Below are 26,960 nucleotides of genomic sequence, written 5' to 3'. Positions count from 1 at the left end.
TTCTCATCAACAAGCCAGCTTCAAATGTTGTGTGCAAAATTCACAAGCAGTCGTCCTGCCAGTAGCATACTTGACTCCTTAGTCTTTATAGAAAACTGTTTTTTGTCTCACTTACTCTGCAAGTATTTTACCAGTTGCCTTTGGTAACTTAAGGAGAGAATTCGGCACAGAGAATTTGTTAAAATGTACATGAAAGCTGCCTGCCAAGGTAATGGTACAAACAGGTGCTATCCAAATCAGAAGGTGGACGCAAAGGAAGGAAACCAACAGACGGAATAAGCACAGGAAGTGACCCCGAAACAAGGCAGCTGGCGCCTCATACTGTTCCCACCACCTGGCCCAGCCAGAGCCAGCCCTCTGCCAATTGTCCGGCCAGCAGTTGTTTACACATCCCACTGGCAGGCCTGGCCACATCCTCTGCCTTTCTTTTTTAAAAAATTTCTTTCTCTTATTAGACGAAAGCCTGTTTGGCGAACTTTTGATTCACCTCTTTACTCTAAATATATAAAGTAGTGGTGTTTCTGATTTGTTTGAGCTCTTGTTACAATAAAGAAAATAATCATTTTTGTCTTATTTGTTAGAAATCTTTTGATGTTAACGGTGTTATTGAAGGATTTGGGGCTGATTTCTTTGGGCACTTTCTTTTTTTTTTTTTTTTGCTGTACGCGGGCCTCTCACTGTTGTGGCCTCTCCCTTCGCGGAGCACAGGCTCCGGACGCGCAGGCGCAGCAGCCATGGCTCACGGGCCCAGCCGCTCCACGGGACGTGGGATCTTCCCGGACCGGGGCACGAACCCGCATCCCCTACATCAGCAGGCGGGCTCGCAACCACTGCGCCACCAGGGAAGCCCTCTTTGGGCACTTTCTTACTTTAAAGAAAGTAATCAGGTTTTCATTTTACTTATTAGAAATTCATACTTGCTGTTAAAGACAGAGGGTCATGTTTTTGCTAAAGTCGTTTAGCAGTATGAGGACATTTAGAATGCCTCTATGGTTCAACTTTAATCTCTTCATTAGTATTATTTCACCTGGACCAGCTGTAACCTAGAGGCAGGGCTGTTAAACTGAGATCAGATACCAAGAGTTAGTTTAGATCAAGTGTTGACTTTGATGTGGGGAAGCAAGTTCCTACACTAAATGTTCCTAAAGTGAAGTCCTTAGTACTCAGTATGACTGTGTGTTACAGAACCCTAAGTAGTCAATTAGTAGGGGAGGAAACAAATATTTTTTTCCTCTACTCATTTTAGGTTCATTAGCTAGGTCCCTGTAAATTAGACTGACAAAAGAAAAACAAATTAATTTACATGTGCATTGAGCATACATAAAGGAGAACTCAGAGATGAATACCTCAAAGGGATGGTTGGAATTTGGGGTCTATAGACCTAATTCACTAGGGGAAGGGGAGAAAGGGCACTTATAGAAAAACAAAGGACATTTTGGAAAGATAAAAGGGACCTTAGAAGAACCAATGAGGGATATGTCAGTCTTGTGACAAAGTCTCTTTGGATGTGATGAGAAGATTACAGTAGCTTTGCAGAAGAAGATTTAGTAACTTTTGAGATCTTTGGGGAGGCTCTGCTTTTAGGCAGATATGGGATTTCAGAAACTAAATGCATTCAGCTCAAAATCATTTTTATGCCCAATCCCAAAGTATTGCCATATACACACTACTATATATAAAATAGATAACTAATAAGAACCTGCTGTAGAGCACAGGGAACTCTACTCAATACTCTGTAATGGCCTATATGGGAAAACAATCTAAAAAAAAAAATAAAAGTGGATATAAGTATATGTATAACTGATTCACTTTGCTGTACACCTGAAATTAACACAACATTGTAAATCAACTATACTCGAATCGAAACTTTTTTTAAATTAAAAAAAAATTTTTTTAATGAAAACTAGGGACAAAAAAATCATTTTGATGCCAAAGAAGCATATTTTGGGGTGGCATATCCTGATCTTTCACAACATTTCCAGTTCTACTGCTCTCATTTCTGCCTCTTTTCTACTTTCATTAGACTTTCTTTAATTTGGCTATTCTTAACCTGTATTTTGAGTGACAGCAGGCCAGAGAAATGTCCATTTTTCCAAAACATTAGGCAGCATTTCTTTGAGAACTGCCTCTTCTTCACTTTGCAAAATGTTAACATTACCCTATGAACAACAGGTGACTCTAAGGTTGAGAGATTCTGTGTGCAACTTGGTATCCTTGTTCATAATTTCTTTATTGCTATATATATATAGTTTAGGTTTTATATTTTTAAAAGTTATTTTCATTTTGGAAAAAAATATTTTAAATGTCTTAAAATTATGGAGTTTATTGAAACTTCCAGTTTGTGTCTATCCTTAGGTCACTAAAATGTCACATGAGAGCTGATATCCTACTCTGTGTAGCCTTGGGTGGGTGTCTTAGTCCTTCCAGAATTTTATGTGGCCATACCAAAAAAAAAACAAATCATAGAAATACTCCACGGGTTTCAAGCCCAATCTGGGAGCAAGGTGACCATAAGACAGCATATTTTAAAGGAATAACTCCAGAAAAGATGGTCAAAGCAAAGTCTCCAGAATGGAGAACTTTACAATGGTAAGTTTTTTATAACTGAACCCAAAGTGTCCACACTATACAATAATATACACTAGTAATTTTGTGATTTGTAAATCACCATATTTTTTAAAGACTCCTCAGTTTTTCTTACAAAACAAGTACATTTTACCTTCTTGATACATTATCTTATATGATTAATTTAATGATAGTTATCATCTCTTTCTCATTGCAAAAGAAAGCTTTTATAATGTATACTGACTATACAATTTTCTAGAGTTAAAATAAATAAAACTTGGATATATTGGTTATTTCTTCTTTTTCTAAAAATCATTTTCTTCACTTATTCTTAGCTTTCTTCAAACCTTTTTTATGTCTTTAAAGAGAATTTACTGACATGCATTTTTTCACTTATAAGTTGATACATTATTATTTTAAAAATTGCATTTCATATTGATTTTGATGGAGTCCCCTTACTATGAATCTAAAAGTCAAGAGGAGATGCAGAAAGCAGTTTTGCCATTTGTGACAACTGATCAGGTAAAGAGGAGTATATGGCTTTAAGTAGTCAGTCTTTGTGGGGACCCTCTGTTGGGTCAATCTATCCATTCCCCAGATTTTACATTTGATCCTATCATCCCACACCACAAACACCGAGAGCCTGCTACGTGCAAAATACTGCAACAGATCTTGGGAAAACAAGGTGCATCAGCCCAGGTCCTTGCTCACAAATACCTTATATTCTAGGAAATATATTCTATTTATGTAGGTGTGAAGGAGGAAGAATGGCCTGCCTTCCTGGTTATTAGATATAGGAAGCTGGCCCTGATGAGAATTTCATCAGCCTAGTTTGAAGAAAATATTCAGTATCAGATGCAGTCTTTCCAGTTTAACTGCTACTATTCACAATTACATCTGAATTCCTTGATATAGTTCAGAAGGACATTCATGATGTGCCCCTTCCTGAATTCTTTAGGCACACCTCCCTATTTTAAACACTACACTTCAGACACCATAACTACTTTGTAACCAAAATTTAATATTTTTCCACCTTCCTCTACCACATCCCTCCTTGAGCATTTATCTCTAGTCTCTGGCTTAGATGCCCACCTCATTTCTCACTTTGTACCCCATGCTTATCCCTACTGTTTTCACTCATCACATGATGGCGTACATCCCTGTTCTTGACCGTTTGCCACTAAACTGTAAGCCCCTGAGAAATAGATACATATTCTTCACCATCATGTCCTCAGTGTAAAATAGCTCCCACTTAACAGATGCTCAATAAATATTTGTTGCATAAATGAGTGAATTGCTTCAACTTCTATTTTTCAAGAGAAACAGAATATTCCTAATTGGTCCATTCCATTATCTTTCAAGTAGAAAGCTAAATAATCCCAAATGATCCATAATCTATAACTAATTATACTGATTAAAATCGCTTAAAGTTTAATTATATGAAGATTTACTTTAATTTAATATCCACAGTAAAAGTAACAACTGTTAGCAATTTCTAATTAGTTGCTTTTCTTTCAAATCCATGTTAACTTAGGATTCAAATACCACTGTGATACATTCACATAAGCTAATTCATATAGCATATGGCTCAGAGTTAAGTGCTCACTAATGTCAGCATGATGGCAGTAGTGCTGGTGGACTGGTTTATGGTGATGGCAATAATGAATGTGTATCAGTAATGTTATATATAAATCATATGAAAGACATATATCCAAGATAATATTATAAAGAAAGAGTGATAAAAATTTGGACACCTATTTCAAAATACAGGAAAAGCTTAATCATATATCTTCTTTGCAAGTAATTGTTATTAGAATTATTATTAGATTAAGCATGATAATAAAAAACCATCATATTAGGGAAGAGAATGTGAATTATAATCGTATAATTTTACAATGCTCGGTAGGGCACTGAATTATTCTCTCTAATGTCCAAAAATGCAAGTAAATGATTGACATTGAAATGCTTTTTGACAAAAACAGCAGTTACAGAGAGAAAGAGGGAAAAATGTTTTTATACACTCTAACTGCTCAAACGGCTTTACAAATATTTATAAAAGGTCACCAATAGAGGGCTTACCTGGGCTCAAGTGAAAGAGGCCCTAAACCATCAAAAGCTATTTCCAATGTCCAGCTGGGAGATCTAAAACAGAGAATAACAAAGACAGTTTGTGACAAAGCTGACACACAGTATCCTGGAAGGAGTGAAATCAATTGTGACATTTTTCATTTATTTGTAAATGCCTCTTTGGCAGTACACTCACTCAAAATGACAGTTGCTTCTTACAGAATAGAGGAGGTGATGGTAAAATAGAGGAATCCTGACAGTTACTTTAATGAGATTCTGCATTAGGGCTATTCTAACACTTCCCCCAACAAGGAGCCTGCCCTTCATTTTCAATATCATAACTCAGTAATTTGGAAAATGTTATCTCTGTGAAAACTAAACCAGTGAGTCCTTAATAGCCATCGCTCCATTTATTTTCCTCTTATCTTTCAATTAGAAGAACACATTCTAAAGCAAGTATCTGAATAAATATCAGCCATACAGACCAATTATGTCTCTTACTAAACGAGTACTGTTTTTATTAGAAAACAGTAATATGGAGTGTGACTGAATAACTCAAGACACACTCTCCAGTAACTCAGTATTTGTTTGGAAATATCAGGGAGTACAGTATAAGCTACATATTTAAAGGCTTTACTTTCTATATTTTAATAAGTTCCTCTGGAAAAGGAAATTATTGCCAAGGTAGTTTCACTAGTCTTTAACATTTGAGCAACTCCAAATTAAGCAGTTATAATGAAGATTCCACATCATTTCTTCATTTAATTATTCTTTGATTATATGTTAAGTGCTTGGTGCAAAGCAACTGGCCTAAACCCATTTCTAAAAATAAATGTAAATTATACTGTGCAAGGAAAATGCATTCCAACTCAGGCCTAGCCCAGCACCTATCACCTATTAGTCAACCAATAGGTAGTTGCTGAACTGGTAAGCTGCACAAAATCAAATCTCTGTGCATAGCAAAATGCATTTTGGCATTTCACTGTATTATGGGTTCAAAGTCTAGATCCCAGAGAAACGAATTAATTATGAGACCTCAGAGAAGTAACAAACTCTCTGGGTTCCAATATCCTTTTCTATGAAGTAGAGTTAGTACTATTTACTGCATGTGATTTCTGTAGTGATTAAACAAATGTTGGGGCAGGAATAAAGCACCTAGCACAGTTCTTGGCTCAAAATATGCTGTTAATAAAGGGTACCTGTTATAATTATGAAGGCTTACTTTAACCAAAACAAATGACATCTGTCTCAAATAAAACAAGAACAAAAGTAGCAACAATAAATAAGTAAAAGGAGGAAACCGTGGCTGCAGGATACTAAGGTAAGACCTTCAGTTCTATCTCTCTTCCAGTAACAGCCTCTTTGCCACTCAGTTCTCTCATAACAAAAATGGGACTAATGTTCCTACCTTTACATAAAACCCCATCTCAGCTTGGCTATGAAGGCTGTCTGGGTATTTAAGTACCCCAAAATCATACGTTCTTGGAAAATGTGCAATGACTATGGCAGTGAGCATCATTTCATGTTGGCAAATTAACTGTGGTCTAAGATTTTGTGTTGGTAACCTTACCCTACTGGCCGCTGATTAATTTTTAGGTACTGCTCAGTAGAGATGGAAAACTGCTTGAACAGCTAAATGTGTGCAGACTCATGGAGGGTTTTGTTTCCTTATTCTATCCTCAGTTTACCTAGAGCAGTGGTTCTCAAACTTAGCTATACATTAAAATCACCAGGATTTTTATAAAATGCTATTGATAAGATCTATGTGCAACCCAGCACAATTAAATCAACATACTTTTTTAAAGCTCTCCAGGTCATTCTAATGTGCAGCTAGGGTTTAGAACCACTAGCTTAAAGTCTGATGCTTTGTTTCACCAATAGACACTATTGGCTTCCTATACAAACCATTGTTTCCTCTTTTTTGCTAGGCAGAGCCCTGGTTCATCTTAGGTGTCTTTTTTCCCCAAGCAACTCTGGGGAGGATGACTTACGCCCAGGTTCAGGCCAACCCGATTAGACTCAGCCAATCGTAGTGAACCCATTTCCTTTGCCAGGAATTGATTTCAGGGTATATATGTTATCCATATCTAGCCAACAGTATGCAAGGAAACATATTCTGGGGGCTTCTAGCAAAGTTTTCCACCCTCCTAACAAAATGCTTTTTCTTGTGCTGTTGTATATGGATATGATGCCTAGAACTGCTTTAGTCATCTTGACAGCATGGAGGAAGTTAATCTGAGGATATAGCTAACATCTTGAGAATGGCAGAGTAGAAGGGTACAAACAGATTCTGTGACAATGTCATTCAGCTGCTGAATTAACTTGTCCCACTTCTGGAATTATGTAAAATAAATTCAAACAGCATCAGAGCACTTTGATTTACATAGCATCCAAAAAAATATTAAACAAGAAAAAAGCTATATCCCAAGCCTAAGTTTAGCTCAAAAATATCTTTCATTGTTTATATTTTGAAATCCTTATGAACTAAACCAACTGGTGAAAAATGTCAATTTTTCTTAAAAACTAAATAGTGTCGGTTTTACTTAAGTGGCTTTATAGCACTTATTTTTACTATGAAATAGTGTGTTGTAACAGACATAAGAAATTTAATAGCAGATCCTATCATTCAAATATTTTTCAGAAGTACTAATTTGTTCTAATTTTTACATACACACATAATGTACAATATTAAATATATTTTTATACCATATGTACAAATACATGCATGTATTTGCTTTTGAAAGTTATTGCCAACCACATGGTGCTTCATGTAGAGAAAATGAGTTTTTTAATATCTAACCACAATAATCCCATCATTTCCTAATAACTGTGTTTTCCTTTTAATTGATTCTATGTATAACTTGCATTCCTTTCAAGTAGTATGTCTTACTGTCAAAAGTCCATATTATAATTTTACTTCCAAAATGTCCTTTTACTAGAGCAGTAATTTCCTGACTCAAAGAATACAAGGGATATTTTGGAATGATGCTTTACCGTCAACCACACAGTTGGAATGCGATTAAAAGGAATTTGTTCCAAGATCTACTATGGAGTTTTAAAGTGGCACACACTGTAATCACCATGCTCCAACTTGCCACTTTAAAATCTGGTTACTTCCAAACTCTCTAAGTTCTTTTGTGTTGCTTTCTCTCTCTATCCCATCTGCAATTTCTGTATTATTTATTCAACAATAAAAAAAAATCACCAGCACTTTTGTGGGAAGGGAGGAAACTAGACTACCCTTGGCAGGTGGTATTTGCTAGATAAAGAAGACAGCAACATGTATTAGGAGTCTTAGCTTTGGGGAGCCAGCAGAGATGATTGGCCAGGGGAAAACAGGAAGTGGGGCTGGTGGAGAGCTCCGTGATGTGATCTCTTCCCACACAACCCACCACATCTTCAACTAATTTACAAACTTACAACTGTCCTGGTATGCTTAATGTGATGGATTTCTTGTGAAAGCCAATAGGGGATATAGTTTTGGTGCAGGACCAAGTGAGTTTAAAAAGCCGAAACTAAGTGTGTTCCATGAAGAAGGAGGAAAAGAGTGCTGGGGGAAAAAAGGGGGCAGAAATTCTGAGAACATTCCCTTCCCCAGAACAGATCAGGGTGTGAAACGGGCAATTGAACCAATTTTCCCTCAGTAGTTCGGGAAACTTCAATATCTTTTATCTCCCTCATTATTCTACAAGCCCTTGAGACCAATGCTGCCTTTTACTCTTTGAATCACAACAGAATACAATAAATGAATTTGATTCAGGTGGGAGAGCTCCTCCAGAAAGGATCTTTGTCCCTGCTACTCCCAAATTTAGGCAAGCTCTGTACGCAACTTTCCTTTCCTACTCCAAATATTAATAAGACTGACTTCTCGATAGTGCTAAGAACTTGAGAGCTGAAAATCTCATGGGTGACTTTAGTTCAGGATCAAATCTGTATCTCTGGATCACTTATTGCTTTGTAGAGGACACAGGATTGCTTCCACCCCTCAAGCCCTGCTCTTAACACAGTTCCCTGACAGCTACTACTACTTAATAAGAGTAAGAAAGAGTCGCAAAAGTGCAGTATGTTTTCCTGAACTTCATCTGGAGATCGAAGTTCCATTTCTGGTATCTTTTCCTCTCTACAAAAGATGGGAGTTTCTAAAGTCACAGTAATGGATCTGCATGCTCTAAAATATTATAGATGCTCATGTCTGTCTTCAATCCTCCTCCTCCAAAGATACATACCTGACATATCTCTGCAGGGACTTTCACAAAGTAGAGATATAATAAATGTCTGGTGCATTGAACTAAATTATAAATGAAGTACCTATTGTTTGCTCTTTTCATTTATGCTATAACTATCCTTAGATAATGAATTTATCTTTTGGATCACTAAAATACAACCATTAGGATCAGATATTTTATTTCACAAATACAAAAATCAACATTGGTCTTAAAAAGTTCTACAAATTTTTAAGAGGAATTTAATATTTTGAAGTTTATTTCTGGAGGTAAGCCCTTATTTCTTGTGAATTTCATTTCATTGATAGAAATATATGAGGTGTGTTAAGAACCATTGGTATTTCAATTGTAAATATTAAGGAAAATTGTATTACAATGCAGACAGGTAATCCTGACGCCTAGCAGAGCAATAATGATTAACAACACGCTCTAGAGGGAGTATAAATTTTAATACTATCACTCATAAAATCCATGTTTCAAAGGTTACAAAACAGAATCAAGTTTACCAAAAAGCAAATAAATCATTTTGCTTAGGGGTTTCTTGTTTCATCTCTGATTTTTAAATAAACAGCATCACCTCCCCAGAGCAGGAAAACTATACCTACCTGCAAATGAACTATATGAAGTTCTAAAATCCTTACAGAGAATTTTCTCACTGGATTCTGCTCCTTGTAAATTCTATTACCAGTATTTATTCGAATTTGCTTTTAAAAAGATAAGTGAGACTTCAGAGAGGTGGCCTTTACATGGATTTTATTTGCTGATGATAATGATGACAGACCATGCCTCTTTATAAGATGGGTTAGAGATTAACCCCACACTAATCACAGTACTTTTTGAGAGCTGATCTCAATTCTGGACTCTAAGAGAAAACTAAAATAATCCAAAAAATATGCAGAAATTCATGGAAATGACTAAAAAGGCTAGAACTCAATGAGTAAAAGTACAAGAGAATGTGATGAAAATCAGTGAAGGATATTGAGAAACACAACATGCATACAAACAAAGCCAAATAAACTCAAACATCAATAAATAGATTTTTAGTGACACTATTTCATGATAGCTTGTTTGTTTTAATGCTTTTTAATACCCATAATCTTACAACTTTTTTTCAAGTCACATGACCTATATAAGTCAATGTGTTTAACTTCAATTTCTTCAACAAATTAGTTAATAGTTTCACAAAATAAGGTGATCATACAAGATGAATCAGTTATCCCATTCAGTATTTTAATAGTCACATTTCCTATTTTCTATGTTTGTGACATTTTGTAATTTATAAAAGGCTATCCCTATAATTCCGAACATGCTATGGGAGTTTATAATCTAAAGGAAAGGAAAAGACTAACACATGAAACCGTAGCCATATTTAATCAATACTATTGATGCTCTTAGGAAAACCTAGGGAGGAGAGTTAATCTTTCCTGCAGAGAAAGTAAGAAACATCAAGTTGGAATAAACTCTTCTGTGTGTATTTAGCTCTGTCTACTTCAGGGATTGGCAAACATTTTTCTGTAAAGGTCCATATCAGAAATATTTTTGGCTTTGCTGAACATATGGTCTCTGTCGCAACTATTCAGTTTTGCTGTTCCAATGTGAAGAAGCCATAGACAGGATGTAAACAAATTTGCATGGTTGTGTATGTTCAAATAAAACTTTATTTTTGAAAACAGCTGGGGGACATAACTTGACAATTCCCAGTCAAGTTCATCATTGAGAAGTTATGCATCCCATTTTCAATATGGAATAGAAAGCAAGAAAGGGACAGGCCAGGTAGAATTTTTTGTAGATACACCCTGGAATCCAGAACACAAAAAACACTTATATTTGAATGTAATTTCAATAAAATATGATGGATGATTTTATTGACCATTGTTCCACATTTTCCATGCAAATTCCTCCCTCCATTAGGACAGATTTTTTAGAACCTGTTAACTAGATAAAGCTCTTCCTAAGCTTCCTGTCATTGAATTTCCTTGGCAACTGAGATTGCTTTAAGATGACATTCTACATATCAAATTTTGACAATTAAAAGCTTAATTACATTTTTAAATAAAAATAAAAGACTTTTTTTCTATCACTCAGATGTGCCCCAATTTTCTACCTTTTTCCTAGAATCCAGTATTTCACTACATCAGAAGGTAGAACAAAATTATTAAATAAGTACAAGTACCCTGAAGCATCATAGCAACTTCCTCCTTTCACTCCATCCTCCATCATGAAATGTATCCCAACACATTCAAAATTCTGAACAGAAATGTTGTAATATGGCTCTCAGTTATTTCAGTGATAAAACACTAATAAAAAATTTCAGTGTTACAAAATGCAATTGCTAAAAACGAGCTAGCCATTTAAAAATTCGACTAAAATTTCCTTTTCCTCTAATATTGTTTCCTTTAGAAAAGTTATGAAAAGTGATCATGATGTAATCACAAATAATAACAGCTAATATTATTATATGCCAGGCAATATGTCAAGTGTTATACATTTATTAAATCATTTAATACTCAAACAACCCTATATAAAAATTCAGGTACTATTACTACTCTCATTATACAATGGTGAAGAAACTGTGCTTGTCCAAAATCACAGGGCTACTAAGAAGCAGAGCTAAGATTTGAAAGCAGGTGTTCTAGGCTCCCAATGCTAATGAGGTCAAGGCCTTGATTCAGTGTCTACACAAGAATGCTAGTCTCCTGGCACAGCCAGTCTGCCCTACACTCTGTCTGGGAAACGTCACCACTGACAAAGAGGATGATGAAATAAGAGATGGAGGTGAATGCAGAGAAGTACAAGCCAAAAGTGGTAGAAAGTGCAAGGGTGGCTCCAAACGTCATTTATTCAACAAATGCTACAGGTCAGTAAACCTCCTTACAGACATGGCAACCACATTTACTTCAGGCTTTGGAATCTGATCAGCCTGTTTAAAACCTTGCTCCACTACTTTTTTGATTACTTGCTTAAAATTTAGGAAACTCGGAATCCTCTTACATAAAATGAGGATACAAATCAGGATTGTTTTTCAGAGATGTTATGAGGATTAAATGATTTCATGAGGGTCTGATACATAGTGGATGCCCTCAAAATGGTAGCTGCTACTATCATTCAGGGTTTTATTCATCTTAAATATGGAACTGTCAAATAGTATGTTAAAAGATAACAGACATCTGGATAAAAAGTTAAAAATGTATCCAATCATTTGAATGGCCTGTCTATATAACTTTGGGTTTCTCAAAATTTACTGATTATCTACCATGTACTACACTTTATTAGAAAAAAAAAAAACCCAGCTGTGTTTAGTCATAAAGACAAACTCTCTAGAAGATTGACTGAAATTTTCACTTTCATCTGAAGACATTACATGTGTACAACGGTTAAGACATTATTTCAATTCACAGAGCTTCCTACCTTGTCTATGGCTACGGTATGTTTTGATAATTCCTTCAGTCTTCAACAAGGCTTACAAGGCCAGGCAGGCTGAACACCCCCTCCTACAAACATATGCTTATTTCCAGTTTAAAGCCACTTCATCCATTTTTCCCAATGCACCATAAAAATATCATTTTATCACTGTCTTGATACACCAAAGATAGCATTGTGTTGGATGCCATCTGATGTCATCATTAAATGAGGTAGTGACAATCATATTTTAGTGTAGTTAAATCATACTCCAGTAAAATTTTTAACATATGCTATTAATTATGTAACATTGCAAACAAACATGAAACAGATCATGTTTCAAGGAGCTTTTGTTAACTCAAAGGAGGGAAAAAAGAGAAAGACAAAAAAGGAAGAAATAAAGAGACAAACTATATTCAAAGAAAAAATATTCTTTTGTAATTTTCTCTTAAGAGAATTGTCTGAATATACATTTCCCAAAGAAGACATACAAATGGCCAAAGGCATGTGAAAAAATGTTCAGCATCACTAATTATCAAGGAAATGCAAAGCAAAATTACAATGAGCTATCACTTCACACCTGTTAGAGCGGCAATAATCAAACAGACAAGAAATAACAAGTGTTGGTGAGGATGTAGAGAAAGGGGAACAGACACTTGTGGTTTGTTGGTAGGTATGTAAATTGGTGCAGCCACTATGGCAAACAGAATGGAAGTAACACAAAAATTTAAAAAAAGAACTACCATATGACCCAGCAATTCCACTTTTGGGCATTTATGCCAAGAAAACAAAAACACTAATGCCAAAAGATATAGGTCATGTTCACTCCAGTACTGTTTACAATAGCCAAGACCGGGAAACAACTTGTGGCCAGCAAGAGATGAATAGATGTTAAAAATGTGCCCCCTGGACAGACACACACTAGAATATTTTTCAGCCAAGGGAAAAAAAGAAATCTTGCCATTTGCAACAACATGGATGGACCTTAAGCGTAATATGCTAAGTGAAATACATCAGAAAGAGAAAGACAAGTACCATGTGATCTCACTTATATGTAGAATCTAAAAAAAAAACCTGAGCACATGGATATAGAGAACAGGTTGGTTGTTACCTGAGGGCGGGGTGGGAGGGCGGAGGGAGATAGATAACAGGGTTAAAAGGTACAAATTTCCAATTATGAAATGAATAAGTCATGCGGAATATATGCGCATCATGGTGACTATGGTAAATAATACCGTACTGCATATTTGAAAGTAGCTGGGAGAGTGGATCTTGAAAGTTATCACAAGAAAAAAAAAGTTTCTCACAAGAAAAAAAAATGTTTGCAACTATGTATGGTGAACGGATGTTAACTGACCTTATTGTGGTGATCACTTTGTAATACATACAAATATCAAATCATTAAATTGTACACCTGAAACTATTATAATGTTATATCAGTTGTTGTCACTTATACCTCAAAAAGAGAATAAAGTACCTATTGGACTTGTTCTACTCTGTTCACAAACTGAATTTTAAAAGGAGGAAAAAGCAAAATAATGTTACAAAACCATACGATTATGATTACTAAAATAATAAGACACATAATTAGGCTATATTTAAGCACAAGTTGGCAATGACCTGGCAATATATGAAGAGCAAAGTCATAAATAAGGAAAAAGACATTTTCCCACAGATGAGATAAACACTGTGAAGCCTCAGGTGGGTTAGAGTTAATGTGATTAGTTCCAGCAGGCAGCAAATCCCAAAAGGTAGAATTTATCTTTCATCTGTTTTCAATTCATCCAGCTGGTACAGAGAAGTTTTTTTTCCTGTCACTCCACTGTTGTCATCCTGTCTTAGGTTCTGTTTTCAAACTTAAACCACCTATTACATCTTTGTTACAGGAAAGCTTAAACAAAGTGCATTTGTATAAGACATGCAGACAAAAATTTCAGAATACCCCGTTAGGTGACTATCCTTGATCTTTGCTTTTACAGAAAATTTTGTGAATTAAGCCAAAATTATACTGAAATGACAGATTATGAGTTATGACTATAAGAATTTGTATTAAGTATAACCAGAATATAAACGATGTGTTTTCCTCATGGGAGATTCTACATTTATTCCAATGATACTGCCATTGTTTAAATATTTTTAATAAAACAAATGAGAGTTTGTTAGACATCAGTTTTATCATATAACAAGGTTACATTACCGAATCAGGTCCGTTTGCCTGAGGAGCAGCAAGCCACACACTGAGATGCCCAGGTTCGCAGCAGAGAAAAGTTTTATTCACAAAGCAGCCAAGTGAGGAGATGAAAGAACAAATCTCAAATCCGTGTCCCTGAAGGCAAGGGGCCTGGGCTATTTATGGGACAGAGCTGAGGCCGGGAGTGTGAGGAAAAGTGATTAGAGGCAAGAAAAAGGTGAGGTAATTATTGTTAGGGTGGAGTTTTCAGCCCTCTGATGTCAAAAGGTCACCGAGCGGACATTAGTGCATGCCCAGTCGGAGGACTGGTGATCCCAACCAGTCTTAACCAGCTTTAGCTCAAACTAGACACAGCTGACTCCAAGTTTCTGGAAAGCAACTGGGGCAGAACATGTTGTTTAGGCTCTGAGAGTTTGGAGGACCTGCAAGTCTTTTGTAGCAACAATTAAAGCAAGCTTGATCAGTGAAGGCAGATTACAGGTGTAATGGATTTAACTGACGATTACCCTCATTTCAGTTAGTCATCTCTAAGCTCCTGGTTAGTGTTATATGACTACCAAAATAGTCCATTCAACCACTAGCTCTACTAATACTGGGACAAAGTAGAGGACGCATAAGATAATGATTCCATTGTACCCTGTGGGACACAGAGAATGCCACTGTATGTGGAATTTCTCTGAAAGGTATTGATACATTGAAAACAATAGGGTAAGAGAAGGGCAATGAAAGAAAAACAGGAAGCACCAAAACACACACACACACAAACAGGCAAAAAAAAAAAAAAACCCCAAAACCACCACCCTTCACTCATCCATTCACTCTTAAACAACTATGCCAAGGGCTAACCTTGATCTTAACAGTGAAGCTTTTGAATTATCTTATGTTTCAAAGATTTATGAAAAAAATAATTTCTTTTGAAAATGTTATCTCCATGTTTAAGAATATAAAATCTGTATACTGAGCATACTCTTTGAATGTTGGTTTGAGTCAGGATTATTGATTCCAATAAAACTCTCGTTAATACTTTTTGTTTGATATGCCTGTCTTATAGGTGGGGTGTGTGAATGTGTGTGTGAGAAAGAGATGGAGACAGAGAGATAAACACAAATAGACAGGGAGAGAGATAACTTGCTGACTCAATTTTATGACATACCTTTGTAATGTCAGAGCTTTTCATACTCTGGATAACTCAAATCACTGAGCCTTTATCTTGAAAAAACCCAGAATACAAAGAGACTTATCATGTAAGGGCTGCTACTTCTGCTTTCTTAAAAAGTTGACCAGGTTTTTGAAAAGGCAACTGGGACTACAATGTGCTCAGTGCAATTAGAATAGATCTGAACTTTCTTATGCTTTACCCATCCTCTCCTTCACACATCAATTTGCTGCAGAATGGGTAAGGGGAAGAGGCCTGGGATGGACGACCACATTTACAAAGGCCCATAAACAAGAAAAAATATAAATGTTGAAGGAATTCAACCTGACTACAGCATAAAATATGAAGAGGAATGGCATGAGGTAAAGTTAGACCTGTAACCAAAGACCAGATAATAAAGGGCCTTGCAGGTCATGTTAAGATGATTAGATTTTATTCTCAGGTTAATGGAGAATCCTTGAAAGATCTGAAGTAGGGCTGTGATTTACTTTATAGTTAGGTCATTCCTCTGTCTCGAGTGTGAGGAATGGATTCGGAAAGATTAAAAGAGGAGAGACTAGTTAGGAAACAGTGTCATTAATCAGATGAAAGATGATGGTGGACTCAACTAAGTAGTTGAGGTGGATATGGAGATAGATGTCAACTAGTGGAGATGAATGTCAAGTGAATAGAAATGAAAGCTATTAAGGAGGTAGAATTAACTAGGCTTGTGTATTAACTGGTTTGGTGGAATAAGGACAGTACAGCACACCCGGTGGAAACACAAGAAAGGAGAGGGACTCAGAGATTTGAAGGGAGAGAGAGAGAGAGAGATGGTCTCTAAACAGCCTTTGTCATCCAAACTGTCAACCTTGGGTCTGGTTTATTTTTAGATAGGTTTAAAAAGTTGGGAATCAAAAATGTTTTTAAAAATCATCTTGCAGGCTTCCCTGGTGGTGCAGTGGTTGAGGGTCCACCTGCCAATGCAGGGAACATGGGTTCGTGCCCTGGTCAGGGAAGATCCCACATGCCGCGGAGCGGCTAGGCCCATGAGCCATGGCCACTGAGCCTGCACATCCGGAGCCTGTGCTCTGCAACGGGAGAGGCCACAACAGTGAGAGGCCCGCGTACTGCAAAAAAAAAAAAAACATCTTGCATAAAGATGGTCCATACAAGGTGTTGGCCCATACAATGTTTTTTAAAAGTTATTTGCCAAACTTCAAAGATCAGGAAATTAAACACACACATCCAGATTTTTAGCTTCTCCATACAACTGGAAGATTTGGCAACCCTGGGCATAGTAATAACTGAGTGACTACTGTCCTTAAATAGAGCACATACTCTCCAGGTTTCTCGAGTCCCCACACTCCCTAATTTCTCACCAGTATAAAGGCCTTTTGTTAGTTACCAGAGATCATCTTTACACTTCATTCATCTATTTTACCTACATGGGCTCTAAGGCATTTGAGTTTGAGTAATTTTTTTTAATAACATTCTGGTTTCAGGAGGAAATCAGTGAGTGACAGAAACATACTACACAATACTGAAAGAAACATTAAAAAAAAAGGAAGAAACATATAGAAGGACATGAGCGAGTTAATAGAATAATATTCCATTGGTACCATCAGTCAAAGAGTAATCGCAAGGTATTTATTTAGCTTGGTGCCATATCACTTGGTACCAATTTGGTCTTATAATTAAAACAAACGTCTTCTCTTCAAGAAAGAAAAACAACTTTTCAAAGTTCAACTTGAATTTAAAACTTCTTCTTTTTTTTTTCCCCTGCGGTACGCGGGCCTCTCAGTGCTGTGGCCTCTCCCGTTGCGGAGCACAGGCTCCGGACGCGCAGGCTCAGCGGCCATGGCTCACGGGCCCAGACGCTCCACGGCATGTGGGATCTTCCCGGACCGGGACACGAACCCGCATCCCCTGCATTGGCAGGTGGACTCTCAACCACTGTGCCACCAGGGAAGCCCTTAAAACTTCTTAAAACTAATCAAAAACAAAATCAGCTACTCATTAGCTAAATACCTCATCTAGATTTTCTTCAAGTATAATTTTTTTTAAGTCTAATTTGTTTTTTTTGGGGGGGTATAATTTTTTTAAACTGATTAAGAAAAAAAAGAATATAATATCCACGGTAAAGCAAAAGTACTTGCCATATTATATTACCATACCAAAAAAAATCCTAATATATGTATCAACACTATTTTCAATTAATTCTAATAAGCAAATATTATTCTAAGATTATGAAAAGGAACTTCCAGGATAATTGTTCTAGAAGTACTGCAATTAAAGATGAAAGTACATAATGCTTTGTTCTGGCAAAAGAACATTTCACTGGCACAGACAAGCAGTCCCTCATGTAACATTTAATAATCAGTAGATGATACATAAATAGGTACAATTCCCCCCCAAAAAAACTCTATAAATCCAAGTCTTAATCAGAATATGAAAGTTTGTTCATTTTCTCTAATAATAATATAGAAAATAAAATTAAAACTAACCTGCTGAATGAAAGAAAAACTAACATCACAATATACATTGAAATCATATGTCTTTTACTACAGGAAAATCACACCCATTTAAAATTAATTTTAGAAGTAACTATAGCAAAGGAACTTTCAAAATTAATTCATTTATTTTATTTTTTATTTTTTCAATTAAAGTATAGTTGATTTACAATGTTGTGTTAGTTTCTGGTGTGTAGCAAAGTGATCAGTTTTATATCGTTTTCTTTTTCATATTTTTTTCTATTATCATTTATTATAGGAGATTGAATATAGTTCCCTGTGGTATACAGCAGGAACTTACGTACGATAGCTTGTATTTGCGGTCCCAAACTCCTAATATAGCCCTCCCCCAACCCCCCTTTTTGCTCTGGTAACCATAAGTGTGTTTTCTATGTCTATGAGTCTGTCTCTGTTTTATAAATAAGTTCATTTGTGTCAAATTTTAGATTCCACACATAAGTGATATCATGATATATGTTTTTCTCTGACAACTTCACTCAGTATGATAACCTCTAGGTCCACCCATGTTGCTGCAAAAGGCATTATTTCATTCTTTTTAATGGCTGAGTAGTATTCCATTGTATATATCCATTCATCTGTTGATGGACATTTAGGTTGCTTTCATGTCTTGGTTATTGTAAACAGTGCTGCTATGAACATAGGGCTACATGTATCTTTTCAAATTATAGTTTTGTCCAGATATATGCCCAGGAATAGGATTGCTGGATCATATGGCAAGTCTATTTTAGGATTTTTCTTTTTTCTTTTGCGGTATGCAGGCCTCTCACTGTTGTGGCCTCTCCCTTTGCGGAGCACAGGCTCCGGACGTGTAGGCCCAGCGGCCATGGCTCACGGGCCCAGACGCTCCGCGGCATGTGGGATCTTCCCGGACTGGGACACGAACCCGTGTCCCCTGCATCAGCAGATGGACTCTCAACCACTGCGCCACCAGGGAAGCCCTATTTTAGGATTTTAAGGGAACCTCCATACTGTTTTACATAGTGCTGCACCGATTTACATTCCCACCAACAGAGTAAGACAGTTCCCTTTTCTCCACACCCTCTGCAGCATTTGTTAGTTGTAGACTTTTTAGTGATGGCCATTCTGACCTGTGTAAGGTGGTACCTCATTGTAGCTTCAATTTACATTTATTTTTTAATAACTTAAGGAACAATTTAAATGTTGTAATAATATTGTTAAATATTAGGCTTTCAAATTTATTCATTTCTTGATTTTTTTCTCAAATTTCATAAAGAAATTGCTGTTCTTTGGATGTATAACAGCATTATAGACATGACTTAAGAGGTTGACTTAACTTCTTATCAAAGAGGTTGTTCCAAATTATATATACGTCTGGTTTTAAGCAAAGATAATATTTTAAAAATACCACTTTTATTAGACAGCAGTACACAGATCAGTTTTTATCATCTTTGTTCAATCAATAATTTCATAGGAAGCCCTTCAAACTAATCCAAAGGAAAAACAACTCTTGGTTAGTAAAGTAGGATTAGCAGGTAGAACTGAAGTGTCTGCAAACAGAAGGTGAGCTACTGTGTGTCTCTGGGTAGGTAGTATTCCCTTTCATGTATATAGTGGTGGGTCAAATGGGTAGATGTATAACTGATAACTGAATATAGACTATATTTAAAATATAATTACTAAATACCATTAAATAAACAAAAATAAAATTGCTATCAGAATACTGACAAGAAGCAATGTCAATATTTTAGAGGCACTTGCTCCTGGACTCTAACATTTACAACTCTAGTAAGGGAAAAGAGATGGAGACAGTATAGAAAGCATGACGACTAAAATGTCTTTGTTTGCCAATGTTGTAGATTAGTATGAAAATCAATAATAAATGTTCTATGGAATATTCTAGTAGCAAAGGAGGTAATTGGCTCAACCTGCCAGTTTATCTCTATTCACATTTTAAGCTACTTCTTTTGCTCTTTTCTCCTACTCTACAATTTCTTTCTTCTCATCTCTTTTCTCTTTTGCCCATGCTCAATGTCTATTGTTATCTGAGACTAGTTTCAGAACTTAACTTAAAAGAGTTCTTTCTTCTTTCTAGGCATCGTATTGAGACAGTTTCAAGCTAGTCTCAGACAACTTTAAACCACTACTGCCAATTTGGTTCCCCAAACATAATATCATCACTAAATGCTATTCTATCCAATTTAAACTCTACTCTACAGCCTTTAAGGTTTTCTTCCAATTGTCGTTCCTCTGATTCCCACCAGTTACTTCCCCAAAAGATTTCTCTAATTTGTCCAAACACTTATTTGTCCAGTAAAAATTGGCCACACACCTATATTTATCAATAAAGTACCTGATATAAAAGCTGTCCCTGCAAAGAACTGTAACCTACCAGGTGATAAATAAGCATTGTAAAATGTGCTAAATACTTATCTTAATGGAAACACATACTAAGAGCTGTAATGTAATTAACTTAGTGTTACTATTTGTAAAACATTTTAGAATTTTATTTTTATTTTGATGTTCTAAATTTCAACCAATGTGTTTGTTCTGTGTTACATACATCCTCAGTAATTTCATTGCCTCTATCTTCCAATATAATAATTATCTCCTCAGCTGTGTTTAATCAGCTGTTTAACTCCTCTATTACCATTTTAATTTTAATAATTATATTTTTAAATTTCTAATACACACTGGTTATTTTTAATCTATCTTTTAAAAAAATAATTTTTTCCTTTTTTATGTTTTTACATGCTTTCAAATTTAATTGTTCACCCCCTATGGGAAATATATTTATTACAGGAACTGTTTTTTTAGTAGTTATCTATTTTAGATATATTAGTGTATATATGTCAATCCCAATCACCCAATTCATTCCATCACCATTCCCCCCCCCACATCCACTTTCCACGATTGGTGTCCATACATTTGTTCTCAACATCTGTGTCTCTATTTCTGCCTTGCAAACTGGTTCATCTGTACCATGTTTCTAGATTTCACAAATATGCATTAATATACAATATTTGTTTTCCTCTTTCTGACTTACTTCAGTCTTATGACAGTCTCTAGGTCCATCCAACTCTCTACAAATGACCCAATTTTGTTCCATTTTATGACTGAGTAATATTCCATTGTATATATGTACCACATCTTCTTTATCCATTTGTCTGTCAATGGGCATTTAGGTTGCTTCCATAACCCGGCTATTGTAAATAGTGCTGCCATGAACATTGTGGCACATATATCTATTAGAATTATGCTTTTCTCAGGGTATATGCCCAGTAGTGGGATTGCTGGGTCATATGGCAGTTCTATTTATAGTTTAAGGAACCTCCATACTGTTCTCCGTAGTGGAAGTATCAATTTACATTCCCACCAACAGTGCAAAGGGTTCCCTTTTCTCCACACCCTCTCCACCATTTGTTGTTTGTAGATTTTCTGATGATGCCCATTCTAACTGGTGGGAGGTTATACCTCATTGTAGCTTTGATTTGCATTTCTCTGATAATCAGTGATGTGGAGGAGCTTTTCATGTGCCTCTTGGCCATCTGTATGTCTCCTTTGGAGAAATGTCTGCTTACTTCTTCTGCTAATTTTATAATTCAGTTGTCTGGTTTTTTTTTTTTTTTATGGAACTGCATGAGCTGTTTATATATTTTGGAGATTAATCCTTTCTCCATTAATTCGTTTGCAAATATTTTCTCCCATTCTGAGGGTGGTCTTTTCATCTTATTTATAGTTTCCTTTGCTGTGTAAAAGCTTCTAAGTTTCATTAGGTGTCAATTGTTTATTTTTGTTTTTATTTCCATTACTCTAGGAGGTGAGTCAAAAAGATCTTGCTGTGATTTATGTCAAAGAGTGTTCTTCCTATGTTTTCCTCTAAGAGTTTTATAGTGTCTAGTCTTACATTCAGGTCTTTAAGCCATGTTGAGTTTATTTTTGTGTATGGTGCTAGGGAGTGTTCTAATTTCATTCTTTTAAATGTGGCTGTACAGTTTTCCCAGCACCACTTATTGAAGAGACTGTATTTTCTCCATTGTATATCTTTGCCTCCTTCATCATAGATTAGTTGACCATAGGTGCGTGGGTTTACCTCTGGGCTTTCTATCCTATTCCATTGATCTATATTACTGTTTTTGTGCCAGTACCATATTGTCTTGATTACTGTACCTCTGTAGTATAGTCTGATGTCTGGGAGTGTGATTCATCCAGCTCTGTTTTTTTCCCTCAAGACTGCTTTGGCTATTCAGGGTCTTTTGTGTAACCATTCAAATTTTAAGATTTTTTTGTTCTTGTTCTGTAAAAAAATGGCACTGGTAATTTGATACGGATTGCATTGAATCTGTAGATTGCTTTGGGTAGCATAGTCATTTTCACAATATTGATTATTCCAATCCAAGAACATGGTATATATCTCCATTTGTTTGTGTCATCTTTGACTGATTTCATCAGTGTCTTATAGTTTTCTGAATACAGGTCTTTTACCTCCTTAGGTAGGTTTATTCCTAGGTATTCTATTCTTTTTGTTGCAATGGTGAAAGGGATTGTTTCCCTAATTTCTTGTTCTGATATTTCATTGTTAGTGTATAGAAATGCAAGAGATTTCTGTGCATTAATTTTGTATCCTGCTACTTTATCAGATTCATTGATTAGTCCCAGTATTTTTCTGGTGGCATCTTTAGGATTCTGTATGTATAGTATCATGTCATCTGCAAACAATGACAGTTTTACTTTTTCTTTTCCAATTTGTATTCCTTTCATTTCCTTTTCTTCTCTGACTGCTGTGGCTAGGACTTCCAAAACTATGTGGAATAATACTGACTAGAGTGGACATCCTTGTCTTGTTCCTGATCCTAGAAGAAATGCTTTCAGTTCTTCACCATTTAGAATGCTGTTTGCTGTGGGTTTGTCATATATATGGCCTTTATTTTGTTTAGGTAGATTTGGTCTATGTCCACTTTCTGGAGAGTTTTTATCATAAATGGGTGTTGAATTTTGTCAAAAGCTTTTTCTGCATCTACTGAGATGCTCATATGGTTTTCACTTTTCAGTTTGATTATATGGTGTACCACATTGATTGATTTGCATATATTGAGGAATCCTTGCATTCCTGGGATAAATCCCAATTGATAATGGCGTAGGATCCTTTTAATGTGTTGTTCGATTCTGTTTGCTAGTATTTTGTTGAGGATTTTTGCACCTATATTCATCAGTAATATTAGTCTTTTTCTTTTTTTGTAGTATCTTTGTCTGGTTTTGGTATCGGGGTGATGGTGGCCTCATAGAATGAGTTTGGGACAAAAATTTCTCTGCAATTTTTTGGAAGAGTGAGAAAGATGGGTGTTATCTCTTCTCTAAATGATAGAATTCACCTGTGAAGCCATCTGGTCTTGGACTTTTGTTTGTGGAAGACTTTTAATCACAGTTTCAATTTCTTTACTTGTGATTGGTCTGTTCATATTTTCTATTTTTTCCTGGTTCAGTCATGGTTATACATTTCTAAGAATTTTTCCATTTCTTCCAGTTTATCCATTTTATTGGCATAGAGTTGCTTGTAGTAGTCTCTTAGGATGCTTTGTATTGCTGCAGTGTCTGTTATAACTTCTCCTTTTTCATTTCTAATTTTACGAGTTTGAGTCCTGTCCCTCTTTTTCTTCATGAGTCTGGCTAAAGGCTTATCAATTTTGTTTATGTTCTCAAAGAACCAGATTTTAGTTTAATTGATCTTTGCTATTGTTTTCTTTGTTTCTATATCATTTATTTCTGCTCTGATCTTTATGATTTCTTTCCTTCTACTTTGGGTTTTGTTTCTTCTTCTTTCTCTAGTTCCTTTAGGTGTAAGGTTAGCTTTTTTATTTGAGATTTTACTTGTTTCTTGAGGTAGGCTTGTATTGCTATAAACTTCTCTCTTAGAACTGCTTTTGCGCATCCCATAGGTTTTGGATCATTATGTTTTCGTTGCCATTTGACTCTAGGTTGTTTTTAATTTCCTCTTTGATTTCTTCAGTGATTTCCTGGTTATTTAAACGTACTGTTTAGCCTCCATGTTTTTGTGTTTTTTACATTTTTTTTCCTGTAATTGATTTCTAATCTCATAGTGCTGTAGTTGGAAAAGATGCTTGATATGATTTCAATTTTCTTAATTTTACTGAGTCTTGATTTGTGACCCAAGATGTGATCTATCCTGGAAAATGTTCCATGTGCATTTGAGAAGAAAGTGTAATCTGCTGTTTGTTGATGGAATATCTGATAAATATCAATTAAATCTATCCGGTCTATTGTGTCATTTAAAGCTTGTGTTTCCTTATTAATTTTATGTCTTGATGACCTGTCCATTGGTTTAAGTGAGGTGTTAAAGGTCCCCACAATTTTTATTATTTATTTATTTATTATTATTATTATTATTTTGGCTGCATTTGATCGTTTTTGCTGTGTGCGGTTTTTTCTCTAGTTGTGGCGAGCGGGGGCTACTCTTTGTTGCAGTGCGCAGGCTTCTCATTGCAGTGGCTTCTCTTGTTGTGGACCACAGGCTCTAGGCATGCAGGATTCAATAGTTGTGGCATGCAGGCTCAGTAGCTGTGGCGCATGGGCTTAGTTGCTCTGCAGCATGTGGAGTCTTTCCGGACCAGTGCTGGAACCTGTGTCTCCTGCATTGGCAGGAAGACTCTTAACCACTGAGCCACCAGGGAAGTTCCCCAAACTATTATTGTTTTAATGTCGTTTCCTCTTTTATAGCTGTTAGCATTTGCCTTATGTATTGAGGTGCTCCTATGTTTGGTGTATATATATTTATAATTGTTATATCTTCTTCTTGGATTGATCCCTTGATCATTATGTAGTGTCCTTCCTTGTCTCTTGTAAAATTCTTTATTTTAAAGTCTATTTTATCAGATATGACTATTGTTACTCTAGCTTTCTTCTGAATTCCATTTGCATGGAATATCTTTTTCCATTCCCTCACTTTCAGTCTGCATGTGTCCCTAGGTCTGAAGTGGGTCTCTTGTAGACAGCATACATATGGGTCTTGTTTTTGTAACCATTCAGCAAGCCTGTGTCTTTTGGTTGGAGAATCTAATCCATTCACATTTAAGGTACTTATAAATATGTATGTTCCTATTACCATTTTCTTAATTGTTTGGGGTTTGTTTTTGTAGGTCCTTTTCTTCTCTTGTGTTTCCTGCTAAGAGAAGTTTCTTTAGCATTTGTTGTAGAGCTGGTTTGGTGGTGCTAAATTTTCTAAGCTTTTGCTTGTCTGTAAAGCTTTTGATTTCTCCATCGAATGTGAATGAAATCCTTGCTGGGTAGAGTAATCTTGGTTGTAGTTTCTTCTTTTTCATCACTTTAAATATGTCCTGCCACTCCCTTCTGGCTTGTAGAGTTTCTGCTGAGAAATCAGCTATTAACTTTATGGGAGTTCCCTTGTATGTTATTTGTCAATTTTCCCTTGTTGCTTTTAATTCTTCTTTGCCTTTAATTTTTGTCAATTTGACTACCATGTGTCTCAGTGTGTTTCTCATTAGGTTTGTCCTGTCTGGGAATCTCTGCACTTCCTGGACTTCGGTGGCTATTTCCTCTCCCATGACAGGGAATTTTTCGACTATAAACTCTTCAAATGTTTTTTCTGGTCCTTTCTCTCTCTCTTCTCCTTCTGGGACCCTTATAATGCGAATGTTATTGCGTTTAATGTTGTCCCAGAGGTCTCTTAGGCTGTCTTCATTTCTTTTTATCTTTTTTCTTTATTCTGTTCCATGGCAGTGAGTTCCACCATTCTGTCTTCCTGGTCACTTATGTGTTCTTCTGCCTCGGTTATTCTGCTATTGATTCCTTCTAGTGTAGTTTTCATTTCATTTATTTTTCTTCATCTTTGTTTGTTTGTTCTTTAATTCTTCTAGGTCTTTGTTAAACATTTCTTGCATCTTCCAGATCCTTGCCTACATTCTTTTTCCGAGTTCCTGAATCATCTTCACTATCATTATTCTGAATTCTTTTTCTGGAAGGTTGTGTATCTCTACTTCAGTTAATTGTTTTTCTGGTGTTTAATCTTGTTCCTTCATCTGGTACATAGTCCTCTACCTTTTCGTTTTGTCTATCTTTTTGTGAATGTGGTTTCCTTCCACAGGTTGCAGTATTGTAGTGTTTTCTTCTGCTGCTGTCTGCCCTCTGGTAGATGAGGCTATCTCTGTGTAAAACATTTTTGATGCAACATTTTATTTTATCCGTAAGGTAGGTTAATTTTGTCTGCATTTTAAAAATGAGAAAAATGAATCTTGCTTAAGAACACATAACCAGTATATGGTGGTTCAGAATTTGAAGCAATATTTGACTCCAAACCTACATTTTTAACAGTTACATGTTATAAACAAATAATGGGCATGAACCCAACAGTAAAGGGCTATCCTTTGCTTTTACTGTGTTCATATTATCTTTATGCCTTAGAGCATTACTTTCTTCCCCGCTTGATATATGTTTTCTGAAATGCTGTTTTCCTTATATTTAGGACTTATTCCAAACTCACCTCATGATGCCTTTCCGACTTATAGTGCTTCATTCTCATTGCTCCCTTAGAGTTATTGCTTTATATCTAAAATCTATCAATATTTTGAATATTAAATATGAACTAACTGTAAATATTCTTTTTTTTTTTTTTTTTTGCGGTATGTGTGCCTCTCACTCTTGTGGCCTCTTCCATTGCAGAGCACAGATTCCGGACACACAGGCTCAGTGGCCATGGCTCAAGGGCCCAGCCACTCTGCGGCATGTGGGATCTTCCTGGACCGGGGCATGAACCCGTGTCCCCTTCATCGGCAGGCGGACTCTCTTACCACCAGGTAAGTCCCTGTAAACATTCTTTATAATTAATGTCACAGGTGAATACTCTATGCCCTCAA

The 26,960-nt window shown here is 36.0% G+C and overlaps 1 protein-coding gene across 1 annotated transcript in view; it reads right to left on the bottom strand.

The window, feature by feature from the left end:
• Positions 1 to 26,960, bottom strand: part of NAALADL2 (N-acetylated alpha-linked acidic dipeptidase like 2) — a 1,506,494-nt gene that overhangs the window by 1,391,885 nt on the left and 87,649 nt on the right. Inside the window, exon 2 of the mRNA XM_059063915.2 lies at positions 4,645 to 4,707. The gene's annotated coding sequence lies outside the window, so the exon portion shown is untranslated. The remainder of the gene's footprint in view (positions 1 to 4,644; positions 4,708 to 26,960) is intronic.

Source organism: Kogia breviceps, chromosome 5, assembly GCF_026419965.1.
Source record: "Kogia breviceps isolate mKogBre1 chromosome 5, mKogBre1 haplotype 1, whole genome shotgun sequence".
Classification (NCBI taxonomy): domain Eukaryota; kingdom Metazoa; phylum Chordata; class Mammalia; order Artiodactyla; family Physeteridae; genus Kogia; species Kogia breviceps.
Note: the sequence above shows the minus strand (reverse complement) of the source record. Positions and strands in the feature narration are given on the sequence as shown.